Source organism: Pteropus alecto, unplaced genomic scaffold (assembly GCF_000325575.1).
Source record: "Pteropus alecto unplaced genomic scaffold, ASM32557v1 scaffold87, whole genome shotgun sequence".
Classification (NCBI taxonomy): Eukaryota; Metazoa; Chordata; class Mammalia; order Chiroptera; family Pteropodidae; genus Pteropus; species Pteropus alecto.
In genome coordinates, this window is record NW_006443225.1 from 20,132,749 (window position 1) to 20,153,630 (window position 20,882).

Consider the following 20,882-nt stretch of genomic DNA (forward strand, 5'->3'; position numbering starts at 1 on the left):
TGGAGGGACATAAAAAGAAAAAAAAATAATAATAAGACACCTACTCGTAGAAGACATAGTTCCCTTGAACTATGCATTTATTTTATTACACATATTGGTAATTGTGCTTCTAAGCCAATAATTAATTTCTCTGCTTCCCTCTTGTATTCATGTTCCCAGGACACCAGAGGCAAAGAATTTATTTTTTTTTAAAACCAAGTTCAAAATAACGGCCCTGTTTTAGTCTAATCTGGTAAATCGGAAATCTTACATACAAAGCAGAAATAGGAAATGGTTCTAAAGCTGGAATAGCACCAACATATTAGAAATATGTTGCATCTTTCAGTTCTAAAATAAGCTTCCGACTAGCGAGAGTAAAAGGAAGTAGAAACATGTAATTTGACTATTTGCAAAAGGTTTAAGCACTCCTTGTCGATTGAGAGGAATGCATTCAATGCTCGTGTTTTTATTCTCTGAACCGCAGACGGCTCGTATGAACTAAACTTTGGAAAAATCAGCTGCGACAGTGACTCACAGATATTTAGCCCCATGACTCTGTTTTCTCTAGATATCATCCTTTATTTACTCGATTTGATAAAAATTTGTCAAGACATTTTTAGGCAATTTCCCTTAGAGAGAATCTTGGGAGAAAGATCCAACACTTTCGGTATTGAAGGGGAAAATGTTTTTTTCCCTGGGAAAAAAATTACTCTTGAAGAATAAATAAAAGACCCTAGAAGTATTTTCCATTTTATCGCTAATGACTTTAAGTCGCTGTGATTTATTCCTGAGCCCGCGTCTCCGGAAGCTGGCCTGGTGAAGCGCCTGTCCCTTCGTTGGAAGCAGACACAGTGTGAAAGTAAACTGTCTACCTGATTTCAAGCCAAATGGCAGGATGACTACACAATGCGCTTGTCATCGCTGACACCATTTCTGCCACGATGGGAAGTACCAAGGCACTAGGGGCCGGGAGTCCCCAGAACTTTCCCACCGGGTCGATCAGCCCTGGCCCTCGTGCGTGGGTTGCCAATCTAAACATTAGATCCGGTGCTTTTGTCTTTCATTTGCAATCCCATTGGACAAGTCTTCCGGAGTTGCGTTAAATAAGGATTTCCCAAAGTGTGAGACTTAACGCATTGATGTCATCGGGTATTATATGAAGGATAAGCTCTTTTGTCATATATTTGAGGATCGTTTCTTTTTTTACCGCAAGATTTCTCAGCGAAATGATTTAATGGATAACATATATTTTTGAGACGGGAAAGCCACAGTCGACATTCACGTTTGCTCCTCTCCACCCCAGCGGAGTCACTGAGGGCAGCTTCGGCGAAAGGCCTTTGGCACCTGCCACTTGCAAAATCTGTGGCTAACTCATGATCCAGGAAGCTGGTGTGAAAGCTAGTAGTCTGTGGTCGAAAATAAAAAGACATGAAAATTAAGATTAGTCTGTCCCTGTACTTTTCAATAGCACTTCTGCTAACGACAAGTGTCACACGTCTGTGCTTTCCAAAACTGTAGACATCCGTCACATACACCAGTTTAGCACTCGAAATGTGATTATTGTGACTGAGAAACTAATTTTTAAATTTTATTATTTTAAATTAATTTAAATTTAAATAGCCATATGAGGCTAGTAGCTCCCCGTGTAGCTGCTGGCGATTTGGTCAAATTATTTTAATTTGAACAAGAATTTTTATTCTATTGATGATACTGAGTGTATAATTATGAAGAACAATATAGTTGAAAATTATAATGACATTCACTGAATTCACAGAATCCACCAACTGCAAGCATCGATATGAAACCACAGTTTCTTTTTAACTCAGCTACTCTATTAAAATATCGCTGTATAGTTTTGTAAAAAACAAATGAGAATAATCTTTACGTGTGATTTGAAATTCCCAGTAATCACTTAAAAATCTCAGGAATCAGTAATTCTCAGTATTTACATGGCAGCTGTTCAGTCATCCATGTGTTCCTCTTTAAAACTGCAAGGTCTACTAGCGAATTCTAAATATCCCGTTTCCTGCTAATTTTCCCCCATGGCAGTCACTTAGTTTTACCCGTTTTTATAATGTCCATTTTCCTTAACCGGAAAGCAAACTCTGGGAAAGCAGAGATGTGTTTTTTTCTGTTTACCACTGAGTCCCGGGAACTTAGAACAAGGCGTGGCATGTAAAAGATGCTCACTAAACTATGTTAAATGAATGCATACATTTATTAATTTACTTAAAATATCTCTAGTGAGTTAAGATTCAAAGTTCAGCCAAAAGTCACTTGGTCGTTGGTAGATCCCAGTCATTACAAATTTTAATCTCTGCATTCTAATGCAAATACAGCCTGAGGCAAAATAAAACCTACCCTGGGAGCTATAATTCTTGGCCCTGGACGTGACCTTTGAACCTCAACTTCGCCCTCTAAACTAACCAGAAATAAACCCCTTGTACCTTTGTCACAATCCACTTTCTTATTTGCAGTCCCGGATGACAAACTAGGCTTGGAAGCATGGCCCTCGGCTTCCGTCTCTAGGGATGCTTCTCCACGCCAGACGAGGAGGGGCTGCTTGCGAAGGTGATAGTGCTTTCGCTCGGCTGTATTTGTTTCAGAGATAATTAGTTTTCCATCTGGCATTTGAGGGAGTGTATTACATTTGCTTTAGGGAAGACACAAAGAAACTATCACAATAGTGTAACCAAGCCAATTCTTCCGATGTGCGCAGCGTGGTAATGACACAGAGCGCTTCCTGTACTGTGCCTTCGCGGTTAAAGTGATAAATGGCTGAACTCGCTCCGTTTACATGTGCAAGAATCTGTGCAGAGAAACCCCAGTGAACAATGACTCCTGCGGCTGGCAGCCCGTTTCCTCGTGCATCAATTTCCTATGTTTATTAATTGGGTGATTCCTGAACTCAGTTTGAAAACTAATTTAACACGCATGAGTTTATAATGAACAACCTCGACCGATAAGAAGCTTCCCTATTTAGGTAGAAGTCAGAGCTCTAAGAAATTAAAGGCATACGTCCTAATCGCATCTCTCAAGAATAAAATGCAATCTGGCTTGCAAAGTCATTAAGCCTCATGTCTGTAAATGCACCAATGGATATAAGGAAGAAGGCCGTGATGCTTATGGTACTCTTGTTAAAAATAAAGCTGTTTATACCGTTTATGACAAATGTACCCAGGATGGAATAGCAATAATGTTATCAAAGTTACTGAGATCCTTGTGTGAGGAGAGGCCTGACCTGACGCCGAGGACCGTAAGTGTTGGCAGACGGCATGTTTTTCGGATCTGCGGTAGGTTTATTTTTTCTTTCTCCTCCATCGTGTGGCAGACCGATCGCACCACCTTCGCTGTATGTGCATCTTCAGTCAGACCTTCTCGTCATAGCTACAGCGGGGAGTATGCGGTCTGCTGTTGAATCTGGCTCGTTCCAGCTGTTTTGAAATAAGGTTCTCAGACATCTCAAACGGAGACAAACAAGAAAAGGGAAGGTATCCATAACCATGGCTTCTGTGCGCATGGTCGTGGGCCTCCCCGGAACCATTGTTTAAGAATATGGTGAGAAAATTACAACCTAGGAGCTTTGCTCAGAATTCAGGTTTTAGTTCTGAATCACATATCCTAACACTTTAAAGGATTTCCACTCGACGTCTCAAGCTGGGAAGCCATGAGAAGGCAAGTACGAGTAGAAGATGCTGGAAAACTAACGTGAGAACTAGGAGCATTGTGTTCGTTTTCCATTGCTTATTCATTTAGAGGTAATATTCCTGGTACTTCCTGTTAGGATAAGTACGAGCTGTTCGTAGAATAAATCTCACGGAATTCTCTGTTAAGTGAGCTCTCAGAATTCAAGGGATGACCTAAAGAGAAGAGCTGTGAAAATGTCTAATGATAAAATAAAGGCCCAAATCAAAAACATCATAACCAAAAACGATGTGAGGTTCGGTGCTTTCATAAAATCACATTACGTCGATATTGCCCGAAGTGCATGTTATGCCATGCGTTTTCAGCGATAATCACATGAGTCGGAATTTAATAAGTCTACTTAACACTCAGTGAGGGCAGCGACGAGGACCGCGGTGCCAGCGCAGCTCTGTCTGAGGCTTCCGTTTATTTCCCAAGTACTATGAAAAAACTAACGTTTGCTGCACTAGATAGTTGGCAGTTTTGACGTCTTCCTCAACTTCTGGACTTAAAAATAGTGCCGTGTGAGGGGAGAGATCAATATCCTGTGTTTTCACTTGGTTCAATAATTAAGTGCGAAAAAGGGTAAGTCAGGCTCCCGCCTAATTTTGGATTGTTAGAGAGTGGAAAATCAGACTTTAAATTTCCAATAAAATTATCGCATTGATTTTAATGAGAAAGGGATTCCATAATCTTAACAAATTTTCTTAAATTCTTTGAATGTCATTATAAAATACCCTCGCCCACTCAGTAGTGTAACTCAATTATTTGAAGATGATTTGTCTTCATTTTTAGTGAAATGAAAGTCTGTCCTCTCGAAACTTTGCTGAGTTTACACTTTCCTGCAGTCGACGGACTGGTCTGTCACACCTGGTAACAGCAAACTGGAGAGAGATGCGACTCTCTCTAGTGACTTCAGACGTCTAATCAGAGTTACTGCTGTTTAAATAAAGACTAAAAACGTGGTCACATCACGATGCTATTTCATAAGACAGTGGGTACCAGTACAAATTCTGCTGACACTGGCCAGCGATCATTTATGCCTGTAATTTACACGGCATCTAGCGTTTTAAAGCTATCGGTTAGCTTTAAGGTTTTACATATGACTTGGCATCATTTATGTTTCGTCTATTACCACTCTTTGATGTTAACATTCTTTATTTTGCTATTTTTGCAGATAAATTAGAGTTTAGAGAGTGTGCATAATATGCTGAAAGTAGAGAGCTAGTTAGTGACAGAATCAGAAGCTCCTTCAGGTATTACAATAAATACGAAGAAATTTTCTCTTACTCCATTTCCAATCTTTTTTACAGTCTCCCACCAATTTTGCAATGTAGAAGAGTTTAGATACTTAAGCAATTGAATATTTTGAGTGTGATAAAATACATAGTGGCATGAATGACTGAGAAAATTCAAGGCGTCTAAATTATGTTCTCACAGAGCCTATCATTATATCATCTTTAAAGGAGATAATTTTAAACATCTTACTATCTAAAGTAGTAGCAACTGCTAGAACCAAATTTATTTTCAATGTGAGCCAACTATTTCCATGTCAAGAAGTTAATAAATTTGCAAATGTATTACCTTGTGGAAGCCAATGTCTTATAATTAATTATGAATTATATGCGGGAGCTGTTAAAAATCGTAATATCACTTTGTCAAAACAAATGGGGAACCAGATTATATATAAATGTGTATGTTTACTGAATTCCCACTTTGGTATAACATATGCATCACATTTATATCGTATGTGATCACATCTGCTTAAATACAGTGGCTAATTTCACTTTTAATGTTTTCCATATAAATGTTAATTCTAAAGTGTTTCGAGTCTGCATTTGCATAATGTTTACATAAACCTGTAATATGGAGAAAGAAAAATAAAACAGGTTAAATGCCCAGAACAGGAAATCTCTGCAGAATGAGATTGCTACCTGACATTGAAGAAGTACATTAAAAACGGTTACCTAGTTAAGGCATCTGGATGATACGCTTCCTCCCAATTCTTCTAACTAAGCTCATAAAATTTAAGGATTATGTCTAGTTGCCAAAGATCACACAGCTTGGTATTTAACTCACAAAATTATAACGTGGAGATAGCATGTTAAGTAGAAAGAAACTGAGCACAAACGGAAAAACAAAACAACACCAAAGTCACGCGTTTGCTCCAATGACTCTAAGAAATCATACTCCTCAGTGCATCCCTCCCAGGAAGCAGACGCACATAATAAAATATTCTGATATTTGAATAAACATCACAAAAGCAAGAGGCACCTTGACATCCGAATACTTGAACTACTGTAGATCTGCTAATTGCGACAGAGTTGTCAATCAGATTTTCAAAGAATGAGTGAGAATTCAATAAGACTTCAAAATGTCTAGGACTGAGATAATCTTGATAGATCTCACGTTAAGTCTTTTTATCTATCATAAAACATAAAACAAAAATGCCACCAGAAGATAAACGAGCAAACTGATCGTTTATAAATGCTTTCTATTCTTATAGACCTATGTCCAGGCTATTTTGGTTACTAAAATTTTTGAATATTAATCCTAGAATATATGTTATAATTATCTAAGCTAGTTAATAGCTTTCTTTCATTTAAAATGTCTTTTTAATAAACAGAATTTCTCAATTTTAATGTATTTTTTTAATAAACATGTATACCTATATGTAACATGTATTGATGATTTTATACTGACATTGGGAGGAAGGGGTTAAAAAATCCTTCCCTACCTCACAATTGTAAAATGTTTACCTATACGTTTTTCTAAGGGGTTTGGATATATTTCTTTCCTTCCTTCTTCCTTCCCATTCTTTCTTCCTCCTTTCTTCTTTTTATGAGGATAAACATTTTTTTTTCTAGCTGCCTAACTCTTTAGTCTTTTTTTATTCTCGACTATCTATTATGCTGTCTTTGTTAGATATTTAAGTTTCCTCTATAGGTATATCTGTCTCAAACTTATTATTTTATTGCCTTCGATCTGTCTTCTCTACACCAGAATAGCGCTGCTGTGTTTATTATAGATTCATGATAAGTCTTGATATATTTTTAGAGAAATTCCTTCCTCCTCTTCTTCTGAGTCCTGGCATTTCTTTGATCTTTGCTCCCTTATGTTCAATTTAGAATTAACTAGGCAAAGCCATAAAAACTCTCTTTGGAATTTTATTAGAATGCCATTAAGATTCTAGAACAACTTTGAGAGAATGTTCTTACGGTGGTAAATCTTTCCATGCACCAACTAGAAAAATTAATTATTTAGATTTTCTTTACTGTCTTTCAGTATAGTTTTCTAAGATGTAAAGCATAGGTTTTACACAAATTTTTGGTGGATTTTTCTCAGTCAGTTCACGGTTTTATTTAAATTTTTAAATAATGCATTCTATAATTATGTTTTTAATTGTTGCTTGATCGTATATACAAATACAGACAACATCTGTATACTGATCTTTTTAAAACCACTTTGCTAAACTTTCTAACTAATTTTATTAATTTGTCAATACATTTTTTTTTTGGATCTTCTGGGGAGGCAATCATTACCCACTAATAGTTACAGTTTCGTTTACTCTTTTCCGTTTCTTATGTAACCTATTATTATTATTAATGTTTGTTACATAGATGTCTGTACGCCTTCAAAACCTTGCCTGGAGAGAGTCATTTGGAATCATTTTAAAGTATAGTTTTCATAGTTTAAATTGATTCTAACATGTTAGTCGGAACTACCTGGAGGGCTGGTGAGAAGACAGGTCGCTGGACTTCTCCCCCACTGCTCGTGGTTCTGGAGAGAAACTTCAGAACTGCATTTCCGGTTGCTGATTTGGAGACTACAGCTGGAGAGACACTGGTCTGAAAGACTTGGACCTCGAACTCAAGCGTTCTAAAGAAATCTGTGACTTCACTGCAATAATTTTACACACCAGGTACTCGGTTCCCTATACCATTAATAAAGATAATATTTCTCATCTTTGAATTTCCTCTATTAAATATTGGAGCGTTGTAAAATACTTATTCTAGTGTTTTTAGTGCAATGCATTGGTGCTGTTTTCATCTATATTGTGTCTGCAAGAATCAACAAATGTGTTTCTACAGAGTACCAGGAATGCTAAATCGAGTTCCTGACTGTGGTCCCTGATATGACAACCCAGCCTAGGCTGATCTCAGCTCAAACCATTTTCTTCAGTGATGCTCGGGAATGTACGATGGTAAGAATTAACCCAGCCTTTCATTGGTGACATCAGCAATAATCAAAGGGTGACGTATAATTTTTGGGTAATTATTTATATTAAAGCTAAGGATCACAATTATGTGGAAGAGAGGATTAGAGGAACATAGAGATACTGAAAACAGGCACTTTCAGCCCGGGGCTCACGCATGGTCTTGCAACTGTTCATTCTACTGTTTTTCATCAACCGAAAATCCATTAAAAGCACATTGAATGTAGCCTATAGGTTGCAGTCAGGCTGTCACATGTTTTCCAATAGAAATCGCCAGATTTAAAACCATATGAAACACAAGTTTTGCCTAATTTTCCCCTTGAGATTGGAAAGTATAATTGGCCAATTTATCACAGACCTCAAGAGAACCGGTTGACTGAAACAAATAAATCTGGCTCCATATTTTTTTTTTTCTAACGAGATGGAAAAGGATTTATTTTTATGTCATCAAAGTCTGTGTGTGAAGAGACAGGCTCGAATCACCTTTTCGCTTTATGAAAACTGTCTAATTAATTTTTGTCCTCTCACTTGAGGAGAGAAGTTAATTAGTTGCTTGCTCATGCTGCCTGTATGTGCAGTAAATCATCAAGCTAGAGGAACAACCTACCGTTGGAAAATAGCAATTCTATTTTATTTACTGGATTAGAGAGAAAGCACTATAAACTTAATTAAATTGCTGTATGTTTCAGGAGCTATTAGTTAGAAAGATAGCACAAATAATGGTCCTCCTTGGATGTATGCTAATTTATTTCTTGAGAAAACGTTTTCCTTTTATTGGACTGGATCAACCAGGATCCTGACCTGAGAACATTGTTTGATTTAATAAGAAGTAAAATTGGTCATCGCGGTAACCCCAGTGTGAGCCTCTTGAGCACGAGTATGAGCATTTTGAAATAAATAATTTAATCCACTATCTTTAAAACTTTTCCTATTCCTCAAGAAATCTTGCAAATAAAATATTTTTAAAAAAACATAAAATATTAACACACATGTCAATCGTAAGGTGCAGTAGCATTTAATAAGAAATGGATCAAAGTATCTTAAGGACCCAGGGTGCGCCTGGGTGCCAAGCTGGGCAAGTGGAAGGTACTAAGCGTCTCTGAACACTGGTTGCTGTAGCATCTCTATCAACAGCAGTGAGGTGGTTTTTAACAGATTGCTTCCGCATCTCCCAAATATATAATAAATTAAAGTAAAAATGATAATACTTTAAAAAACTCTGCTGCCTCGGAGCACAGTAATTGCTCAAAACCCATAACCTAATGAATTAGCCTGTGTATAAATGTTTTAACCAAATACACATTTAACAATTCGGGAGTGAGCTGCAATTTTAAAGAGAGCTAGCCTGAAAGGAACATAGCGTAAAAACAGCTGGATGGGGACTCTGTTGATACTGAAGTTCAGTCTGACCTTTGACATGTCTCTCAGTCTTCCTCAAGGTAAACGCCTTCAGCTGTACCATAGGAATACCTGGACACCAAACAAGAGGCTGGACGTGAAAGGTTTCTGTTTGTTTGTTTCCTCTTTTTTTTTTTTTCCCTAAAACGCCGTTAAAAAGACATATAAACGTATGCAATGAGCCTTTTATAATGCTAATAAGTGTCGTAAAACTCCCAGTACCTTGTTTTTGCGTCCTGAAATAACATTTCTGTAGTAAGGAGGGCTCATAAGTGATGCTACATTTGTAGAACAAGGACAGGACTGGATGAAAATGTATAAATTTGCAATAGTTAAGTATGTGGCTTGTGTTAATTCTGAATATCAAAGACATCTTGCCTTTAACTGAATAAACATTTGGAATATTATTTTACATCTAGGTATATTATGTGGTTATAGTATAATATTTATATATAATATGTTAGAACATCCTTATGTATGTATTTTTTTATGTGTATTTTGGCAATGTGCAAAATTGGAGACCCATAAAATTTGCTTTCCTATCTCTTCTAGGTTGAAAAATGACGTTTCAATTCAAACTATTTTTGAAAAGCCTTGCCCCTTGATATTTTTTTGTTAAATATTTGATTCAAATGATTCACAGGCACTTTCTCTCTATCAATAACAACGAAAACAACAAAAGCCGTAGATACGAAGGCAGTGAAACTTTTCATGAAGTCTTTCTTTCCTTAATTTATGTGTCATCAGAGTTTAAAGAGGGGAAGTTGAGAAACGTGTTCTATTTCTACCTTCGGTCTTGCCATTTACATAAGAGATTAAAATATAATCTAGATATGTCTGAAGGGACCCCACATCTAGATTTTTGGGAAAAATTAAATGCTTGAAAAGAAAGACCCCTTGCCGGATCGATCCGGCTTTCGAGAGAGGAGCAAGGAGTTGCTTTCCTTTTTCTAGGGGGCGTGCACCGTGGTTGTATTTTCACCCACTCACTACCTTTGTCAGAATCTCCCTCTTCTTCAAAGAACATTCATTATTCTTGCATTTTCTCATCCCACACACACCCAGAAATGTGACATAATTATAGAATAATAACGAATTAGAAAGCTACCATTGACCTACAGTCACAGATTTTTCAAAAAAAAAAAAAAAAAAAAATCCGTTTGATCCGGAAGCCTCCAATTAGAAATAAGAAGCTAGATTTTTTTTTTTTCCTCAGACTATGATTTATTTTTAACTTGGAGTCTTTGATCGGACTATGATTTTACTTTTAACCTTGAATCTTTGATCAGACTGTAAATGTGTTTTTAACCTTGACTCTTTGATCTAAATATCATAAAGAAGCCGAGCATCAAAATTTCAGATAATAGTTCATTTTTAAATGATTAACGAAATTAAAAAATGAAATCTATATTATTAGAGGTTAAAAATCCAAGGTAATGATTTCTCATGTTGTTTATAAATTATGCAAAGTGTAACTTCAAATTTTAAGGATCTCAGATCATTAGGATTTAATATGACATGTATATCAATGACAATTATTTAGTAAAAATCAACCACTCCTTGTCGATTTTTGTATTTTTACATTCAAAGTAACGATGAACTTTATTAACCATGTTAGTATTTATGCTCTTTAAGGATATGAAATGACATGTTATAATACCAGTCATATAATGATTAGTTGATATGCAAAATCACTCTTTATAAACTATATTATATTTAAATACTTTGGAAGACTAACTATTTAGATGAATAATAATGTGAATCTGTTTTTTTTTTTAAAGGGTGTTTGTTATACAAATGAGAGAATTATTTTTACAAATTCAAGTGCATGTGTTTTTATACTTTAAAAATAATAGCTGTTAAATATTTCACTTTACGTCTCAAAAATCTCAACCGTGATACCCTGACAGCTTCCAATGACACCAAAACCCCCCTCAATGACGTGTACAGACATCATCTCATCCCTCTCTCTTTTCGTCATTAGGGCTGTGCCTGTGTTTACTCTAAGACAAGGCGATGCTTGCACCAAGAGACCCGGACCGCTAAAGCACCTACTTAGTCCTCTAAGAGATAAGTCCCCTTTCTTCCAAGCAGCCTCCTTAAGTGGAACTTAGGGAAGAACAAGATCTTTCTGAGGTTAGAAAGAATTCTGAAATAGACATTTTTTTTTTGAGAGAAGTACAACATAACAGCAGAATCGACAGCTGCCTGAGCAAGAGCGCAAGTCCAAACTTGAAAGCGTCGGCGTTTATGACATCCCGGGGTAGGGTCCTGTGGACAAAGGGGTTGACGAGAGAGCGGCGCGTCTCCGGCCCGGAGCCGCACAGGCAGGTGCGCCCCAGGCCCGGCCTCTGCGGCGTCTGCGCGTGCGGTTTCCCCGGCTCTGTCCTCCCACCTTCACCTGTTCTTTGCAGCCTTCTCTCTTCTCTCTTCTCTCCCTCCGTCCTCCGCACTCTTCCTTTTCTTCTTTTCTTTGGTACCTTTATGCGTTCTCTAGCGTCGGCGTTTTCAAATTTGAATTATTTAATTACCTTTTATGTTCATTTTTGCTCTACGAGAGAATGAAACGTAAAAGAAACCCGTACCTTTTGGGGGCTCACAGGATGGTGGAGGAAAGTAAACAGTAAATAAGTGGATGACATCATACCTTGAACAAGAAAAGGGAATTTCTTTTAAAAAGAACAGAGTCAGAGGGTCGGCGTTGCACGTGGAAGCAGCGTGAAGTTTCACGAAGGATGGGCAGGGTGGCCATCGTCGCGGAGGTGGCATCCGAGCCGACGGACGGGACAGGTGGGTCCTCGGCCACCCGCACCTGCGGAGGAGCCCAGGCTGCAGAGACCCACGGCCGGGAGGAGCTCGGAGGCTGAGCGTGGCGGGGCGCTGAGACCCCGCAACGCGGAAGCCGAGCAAATGCTCTGCGCGTGCGGAGGCGGGAGACGGATAAAGCGGGGAGTGAGGCGATCGGAGTCCCTGGAGGTGTGTGTGCGCGTGCGCGTGCGGGTCTGCGTGTGTCTGTGTGCGTGTCTGTGTCTGCGTGTGTGTGTGTGCGTGTGGGTCTGTGTGTGCATCTGTGTGTCTGTGTCTGCGTCTGTGTGTGTCTGTGTGTGTGTGGGGGGGGGTCTCCGTGTGTCCCTGTGTGCGTGTCTGTGTCTGCGTGTGTGTGTGTCTGTGTCTGTATGTGTGTCTGTGTCTGTGTGTCTGTGTCTATGTGTGTGTGTGTTGTGTGTACGTGCATCTGTGTGTGTGTCTGTGTCTGTCCGTGTGTGTGTTGTGTGCGTGTGTGTTGTGTGTGCGTCTACGTTCTCAGGCCTGTCTGATAGAAAATTGGAAAAACTGTCGTCCCGTCCCCCAGCGTCAGGGTCCGGCCCCCGCATCGGGCCCGGGCCCCCGGGAGCGAGCACGTGCTCCCCCGGGGACTCTCTCCTCTTGCGCCGTCCTTCAGGTCACAGGACTATTGCTCAGGCAATGAGCCTGAGAGGCGTGGAAGGAACGCGGACGGACCCGGCTTTCAGAGACATTATGCAGATTCGTTTATGTAGATGCGTCCCCCTCCGCTGTACCCCACTTCGCTTCCCCCCGCGTGCCCTTCTGGCTGCAGACCGCTCTCTCAGCCGTCAGAAAGAGCCGCTCACAAATCAGGAGAAGCTCGGCGGGGAGCCCACAAAGTTTTGTCTGGCTGTCAATGCCTTCTGCCTCCGGGTTATTTTGCCACAAGTTTATTCCCCCCACTTGGGAAGGCGACTCAGACAGAAAAAAAACATATATCGGGAAATCCTTAATTGCTTTTCGATTGCCTCTTATGTGCCACATAGAGCCTTTTGTAATCCTCATTTTGTCCACTGTGTAGTGAATATAACTCGCAACTGCTAAATTAGTTTGAGATACAAAAGGCGAGCGGCATCAACAAAACCCAAAGGAAGAATGGAATCAGGCAGCTGGGCGTTGCGTAGCAGGAAAGGGACTCTGTGCTCCGCCTGGCCAGCAGGATGCTGGCCAGTCCCCGGCCCTGGGCTCTGCAGGGTGCCATGTGGACAGGGGACATGCTCGCTGGAAGGGAAGACTGGCCTCTCCAACTGGAGTGCTTAATTGAAGGATCAGGAATGAAAATGGTATTTCGTTAATGCTCCATAAATGTTTTGAGTGTGTCGACTAGTGGGTCATTAAATGAAAACCTGTTTCTATAAAAAGAAGCATGTATAAGTCAGCATGTTTCTTATATGTGCTAAGCCCCAATATTTTCATCTGTGAATTTTAAGTGTAATATGACTAGCTGGGATAAGTGAGGCTTTGTTGTGATAACTTTAAATCGCTGCCTTTTTAAATGCTATTTTTCTCTCTTGAAATTACCTGGAAGGTACGTGTTTTAGGAAAATAAAAGACAATAGAAAAAACATGAACACAAGGCTTAGTCACCATCAGAAAGTGTTTCAATATTCAGATATGAGGGACTGTACAGGCATTCACATATATCGATGATTCTAGAGGGACCTTGTGTAATGTCTTAATTTTTTTCAAAAATCTTTTCGGTGCCAGAAGTGATCGAGAGCTGGATATCTCGTCTGAGCCCTGATGGGGCATTTTGTGGTGGCACACAAATAGGTCTGTCCACTAAAATCCACTAAATTGAGAGAAAATTATTTTTCTCTCAATCAGCTTTTTTTGGGGGGCAGCAGAGAAACGCGTTTTACTTAGAAAAGATTAGTAAAATCTTCTATTTACTAAAAGCAGTAAGACTTTGAGATTCTGCAAAACTATGCTGTCTATTTTATATCACTTAAAACTGTTTTTAAGGAAACTTTGTAATTATTAACGCTTCTAAAATAAGAGATATTTTTAGGATTCCAGTCGTTGATCTGTGCTGGTTTGATGAAAGACTTAATATTAAAACACTTTGACCACTTCTGTGGTTCAACTAAATGTGCCATATCTTTCCAAATTACTTTGTTTGCTGTGATTCTGGTTCATTTTCAAGGTTCGTTTTTACAGTAATATTTTGGAGTTAACAACACTGAAAACGTGACTGATGGAACATGTAGCTAAATATGTCACTAAAAATGTGGGCACCCTCAATGACAGATTTGGATGTTCGCTAATTGCAAGGCTAGTTCTTAAAGATTGTGAGCCCCTAAGAGACACGATAAAACTTGACGTCATTGAATTTTACTTCTGCACTCAGCGTTTCATTTGACTTGATAGATCACAAGTGATGGGCTGCTTTGAATGTCCTGCGTTCTTCAATACTATCCATTCTTTGGCTGTTAGAATTGTTTATAAGTTCTGCTTCAAGTGCTCTGTTATTACATAGCATTTTATTTTTGGACATCAAATCTGACAGGGCACCTTAAAATACAACATTTATAAGATGGTAAGTAGAAGTAATCGATTTCTAAGTTGAAAATGAGAGTCAGGCTAAGTCCACTTTTATTAAACCACCGCACAGAAAGCCCAGGCTCACAAGGGAGTATCGCCAATTATAGCAGATCATTTAATATCACACTGTCCCTGTTTTTGATCCAAGCAATGTCTATCTGCGCGGAGTGATGTCAGTTACATGTATCATTCGAGTTCAGTTGTCCTGATGGTCTCTTGGCAACACATCTCCAGGGAGATACGCAGTGCAGGCAAAGAAGCAGATTTAGTAAGACAGGACAGTTCTTCTCTCTGGACTTCTAGGTACGTAAAAGTCTTGTCAGTTTGACATTGGCTACCTTTGCTTTATGGTTTTGTCTTATTGCCTCTTCTGCCTATGCCATCTTTATCGAGCTCCTGAAATACATTTTTATAAGTATTCCAAAGGAACAGGGCCATTCTTTGCTCCTGGATAGAAAGTAGGAAAATTGCCAAGCTTCTGTTCTTTTAATAGTCCCACATTTTGAATATATTGCATAATTCTAGTCTTGCCTATAACTTATTACTGCTAATTGTTTATAAGATTTTTTTTTCTTTCTGAAATTCTCAATCCCATACTTGAGTGCATGGTAGAACATTAGATACTAAAAAAATATCTGCTGAATAATGGATGCTTTTCGCCCTTTCAGGGTATCAGAAGAGGATACTTTGATTTCGGCAAGGTGATATATACAATGTATACACCACGTGCGCATGAGGCATGCAGAGAGGGAAAATAAATTCAAGGCGAGTATTTTGCTTTCAGCGGCTACGAATTAACCCTACAAGGCAGAATTTTGAAAAACATCTAGAGAATGAAAGGGTGCACGCGTGCTGTTTACATGCCTCTTTTAGAGGGAAAGGGATACTGACCGTAGAGTAACTCTCACTGCACCCTTTAAGCTCTGACTAGTTTATAAAGATGTCAGAGATGTCGAAAATAGGGCCTCAAACCGATGCCTGTTAAAAAGCGATCAGAGCGGCATTATTTACAATAGCCAAAAAGTGGAAACAACTTCGGTATTTATCAACCAACGACTGGATAAACAAGCTGTGGTATGTAAAGCGTGGATTATTATTCAGCCTTAAAAAATGAATGAAATTATGATTCATGCCCAAACATGGATGAACCTTGAAAATATTATGTTAGGTGAAATATGCCAGGTACAAAAGAACAGATACTGCACGATTCCACTTATATGCGGAATCTAGAATAGGCAGATTCAAAGAGACAGAAGCTAGATTAGGGGTTGCCAGACGCTGGGGAAGGGAGATGTGGAGTCGCTGCCCAGCGGGTAAGGGTTTCCTCTCGCGCCGCAACATGGATGAACCTTGAAAATATTATGTTAAGTGAAATATGCCAGGTACAAAAGAACAGATACTGCACGATTCCACTTATATGCGGAATCTAGAATAGGCAGATTCAAAGAGACAGAAGCTAGATTAGGGGTTGCCAGACGCTGGGGAAGGGAGATGTGGAGTCGCTGCCCAGCGGGTAAGGGTTTCCTCTCGGGGCAATGACAGTTTTGGAAGTAGAGGGTGGCGATGGCTCTACAACACCTCAGATGTCATCGATGCCTCTGTATTTTAGGCTAAAAAAGTTAAAATGTCAAATTTAAACGTTAAGAAATTTTACCGCTATACATAAAATATTTAATTAGAGTTTATCTCTTTTAAGTTTTAATAAGTTCGTTTTCTCGAGTTATTTAAAAATGGTCATGGTAGCTTCTTTCATTTTTCCTCATTCCAGTACTTTCAAAACCATGATTGCATGAAATAACCAGTTTATGAAACTAATGCTTTAAACTATTCTCCTTACCTTTTTTTAGAAGTATCCTCATCCTAAGGTCTCAGCTCAGTTTTAATACCCCGGCGTGCTGGCTGCTGAATATGAAGGCTGCTTTAGAAATACTCTCAACCACGGAACTTTGCTGCCCCTGAAACAGGAAGCGTGTTGCGCTGAGTCTGTGATAACTAAGGTAACTCTTCATTTTCTCAGGCGTTACTGTCTCGGTGGTCACTTCCTCTACTCAGTGTCATGCTCTCACCTGGTGGACCTGAACAGGGAGCTTCTATTGATTTGAGGGGTGAGAAGGTTTGGAAAGAAAGAACGTACTAGCAAAGTGCGGGAGAATTTCCAGTGGTGTCGAGGGCCCATATGAATTGAAAGAGATGAATCGGATGGCTGTGATTTTTCTCAGACAATGTTCAACTCTCCTACCTGGTACAGGAAGCAAATGGTTAATGATTTAATTGGAAATAGGTTTTACATTAGATTATATATTGAGAGAAGGGTGAGGCTTTGAGGGAACTCATGATGGGTTAATTACACTCACGGTGCAGAGTCAATATATCCAAGATCCTAATGAGTCCACGACATTGCCATGACACCGGAGGACAGGTGTTCTTCTCTTTGAGTTTTATGATGATGGATCATTATATAGTGAATAGGGAACTTCTATATTGATGGCTGAAATTGGCAATCAGGTCCAGCGATAAACAGACTGTACTGGGACTCACAGTATTAACAGAACAAAGAGAGTAAAAATCATAGCTAACACTGTATTTATTTAACGCTTCTGAGTGCAAAGCGTTACGTTACACTAAGTCCTTAACCCACTAAGTTCTCCGTCTTGTTCATCTTCGTTATCATTTTCACAAGATCTCATGATGCATTATTATTTTTAAATTTTTGTTGCTTTTTTTTTCCTTTTTTAAAATAAGGAAACCATATTTAAAGAGATTAAATGACTTGCTGAGGGTCAGAAATTCTGTAAGATGTGGAGTTTAGATGAAAAATGACTGGCAAGTCTATGTTCCATGAATTCTCTGTTGTCGTGTTGCCGGAGAACAGGATTACGGTGCCAGCCCTGTGACTGTCTGGTTTCGTGACTCTGGGAAAGTCACATTCCTTTATTTCTGTTTCCTCATCTTTAGTGTAGTAAATGCTGTAATATCCCTTTGTCTCTAATTTGATCTTTACTTTTCTAGAATGTTCTCCTAAAGAACTTGCAATTAGAGGCATGAAAAAAAAATCCATCTTAGTATTTTGGAACATACAGATGACGTTTTGGTTAATATTTTGAGATTATGCATTAAAATTCATTTTAAAATTTGATATCCCCTTATGATTCTTGATAGTACAAATCTGGTACCTGTGTAAAGCCAGGATTCTTTATTACCATAAACATAACTTTCTCTCATTTTAATAGGATACTAAGTGTTTTCACACAAAATAATTTATATAATCATTAGAAATAATAAAGAGCTATTAGTGCTTCAGTGGCTAAGTTTACACTCAAAATATTTAGTGATATCAGTGTATTTCTCAATAATACACGATTCCTATAGTATTAAATCAACATTATGTTTACATAATACGGGGGTGGTTGGTGCAAAATCTTTGCATTACGTATGCGACGTGTCGTATAATTTGTTGCATGACACACCAAAGCACTGGATTTGGGGCTCAGAAATTAATTAGAAATGCTAACCAGTTGTGGAAGCACTGTAGTAATTTGCCCTAGAGAAATCATCGTATGTAAAACCAAACGTATGTCCTGGCCTTATACAACTCTTGTCTTGATTAACATATTTGCTAATACGTCTATCAGTGTGGATATTAATACAGCAATGTTTTATATTAGCATAGTAAATATAACTAAAACATCTATTAAACCTGTGTGTATAAATCCAAACACGTGGAAATGTCCCTCTCCTGCTCCGATTATTTTCGCCTTGCCAAGAACTCAGAGCAGCTCACACTGCCTTTTAATGCTCTAAAGTTATAACAGAAAGCACGTAAACGTAAGTTATTGTATTTATGCACACTTTGATTCCCCAGAAATTGCCGTAATATTATGTGTGAAGGAATAAATGTCTTCCTCTCAGTAGCATGAGGTTCATGATTTGGGGCCATAAATCAATAGCTTGGCACATCTCCTGGTTTATAAAAAAACCATGAAGACCAGAGTCCCTACAAATTATGCATTGCTAATGTCCTTCAAACAATGAGGCACTTGGAAGAATAAATGCTGTGTACCTAAGATGAAAATTTCCAATAAATGGTATTAATAGAACATTAGTGGCTACAGATTCGGGTAAAATGCTTGTGTCAAGTAGAATGTATGTGAATGCCACAGAGCTTGGGTGCTGCCGAGATTCTCCGTTCCCTGCTTATGTCCCTGAATTATGTTTTTGCCTGCAAATCATTTAGAGTCAGGAGAGCTGGCTAGTTTGCTAGCTAGGTAGACAGGTAACAGACACTGATTAGGCAGACTTAGAAAGGTGTGATTATTCCGAATTGGTTTGAGTAAATCATAAAACATTAAAATTGGTGCTGAAGTTTATTGTCCTCAGAATATTCTTTAGAATCATTCTCTCAGGGGCAAAAGAGATGCTTTCACTGTGTAACCTTATTAGCATGAAACTGTGCCTGAGATGACGTAATGTGCGGAATGTGAATACAAAATATAAGCTATTAATAAATAGCTTTACTGCTATTGTTTTGAATATTGTATTGCTAGCAATAAAGGTATTCATTAATAGTTTATATCTTTATATTTAAATTCTTCATGGTAGACAACTCAGGCAGAGTTTAATATACATACTTGGGTCAACGTAGCAGGTATATAAATTTTTTATGATATGTCGACTATAAAATGATGTCAAATAATGTTGGTCTCATTTAATTATGTACACTAGAAAATATGTTTTTTTTACAAACGGCTTCCTGTTTTTACATTGTTCTGACTTAGAGAATATTGTTCAAAATGATTTACGAGGATGCTTAACATTTAAAGACAGAGTCTGCGTATCTTACATGGGCCTAAATTTCCACGTGGAAATTCCCGTGTGCTCTACTACTATTCAACGCAAGGTGACAGCAGACCGTGTTATGGTCTGTGGCGAGGCAGGGTGATGACTGAACTCAAAGTCTAAGTACAAATAGCATTTGTAACTTGGCCGCATCCGATACCGACGGTGATTTCGGCGCTATAGATAGCATAACATTGGGAATTTTGAATCATCGTCGAATTGAAAGAGACCTTGAGACATTGTGTTATTCCATTTTCCTTCAGGAAGTTACGAGAGCCATCTTATTGACCTTTATCTTTTCTTGTAGAATTGTCCCGAAGATCTCCTATAATTTATCGCAGACCATAACACGTGGCTATTCCTTAAGGAAACACGTCTCAGAAATTTATTGCATTAGGATTCTACGGAAACTTCTAGGTGAGTAACACTGAAGGGGAGGCAAGCAGAAAAATGATGCAATCGGGCATCAAATGATGTCATCGGAGTGGAGGTGCCTGGCAGGCAGCTGAGGGCGGAGTGGGTCTGTCTGAATGACAGGCCTTCTTTCAGACCCCAAAACCGTTGACTTCTTATCTGACTCTGCGAGGAATCCTCCATGGAGGAGGAACGCATTCAGGAAGCAAAAAGTGCGAGTTTGGAATAAAGCAGAAATAAACGATAGAAGGATGTGAGGAAGGAAGTGAAGTTGGTTGCACAGGTGTCAGAAAAACGAATGGCCACACTTTAATAGGTGAAAGATGTTAACACTCAGCAACTCCTGTTGAAGAGAGTTAGGGGGTGACGAGAGGCCGTGAGAGGAGTGTATAGATGCTCATGGGCGTGCTGGGGTTACAGAATTTGAGGGGAGCATTTTTTTTTATTCCTTATCTGTGTATCTCTTTTTGTTGAATTGGCGGGCATATTCTGAACAACAGTAATCGATACCAGTCAAAGCAGAACTCACTGCTTTATTTCTTAATATTAGTACGATGTATCTCTCCTGATACATTGGCTGACTCGAGATTGCATTCTGTGAGGCTCGGTTAAGCCCATTTGGATTCCCTGCGTACAGCACCGTGAAATAATAAATGAGTATTGTTTTGAGTTGTTATATTTGTGGCGATTTGTTAAGAGAGCAACAGAAAACTAATATAATATGCATTTAGTTTCACAAACAATAAGAAATAGAGAAGTGCATTTTAAATTAAATACCGATAGGACAGCACACTTAGACCGTAGAACGCTTCTAGAAAACACAATTTTCCTCTTGAATGACCCTAGGTTTTACTTTAGAGACAAGGAAATATTCGGACCTGAATCCACACATTAAGTTATAAGGTTCAGTTTAGTGCATTTTGGTTGAGTCATTGTGCATGAGAAAAACAGCGCAAACAAAGGGCTCTCATCCTTCCTACACTAC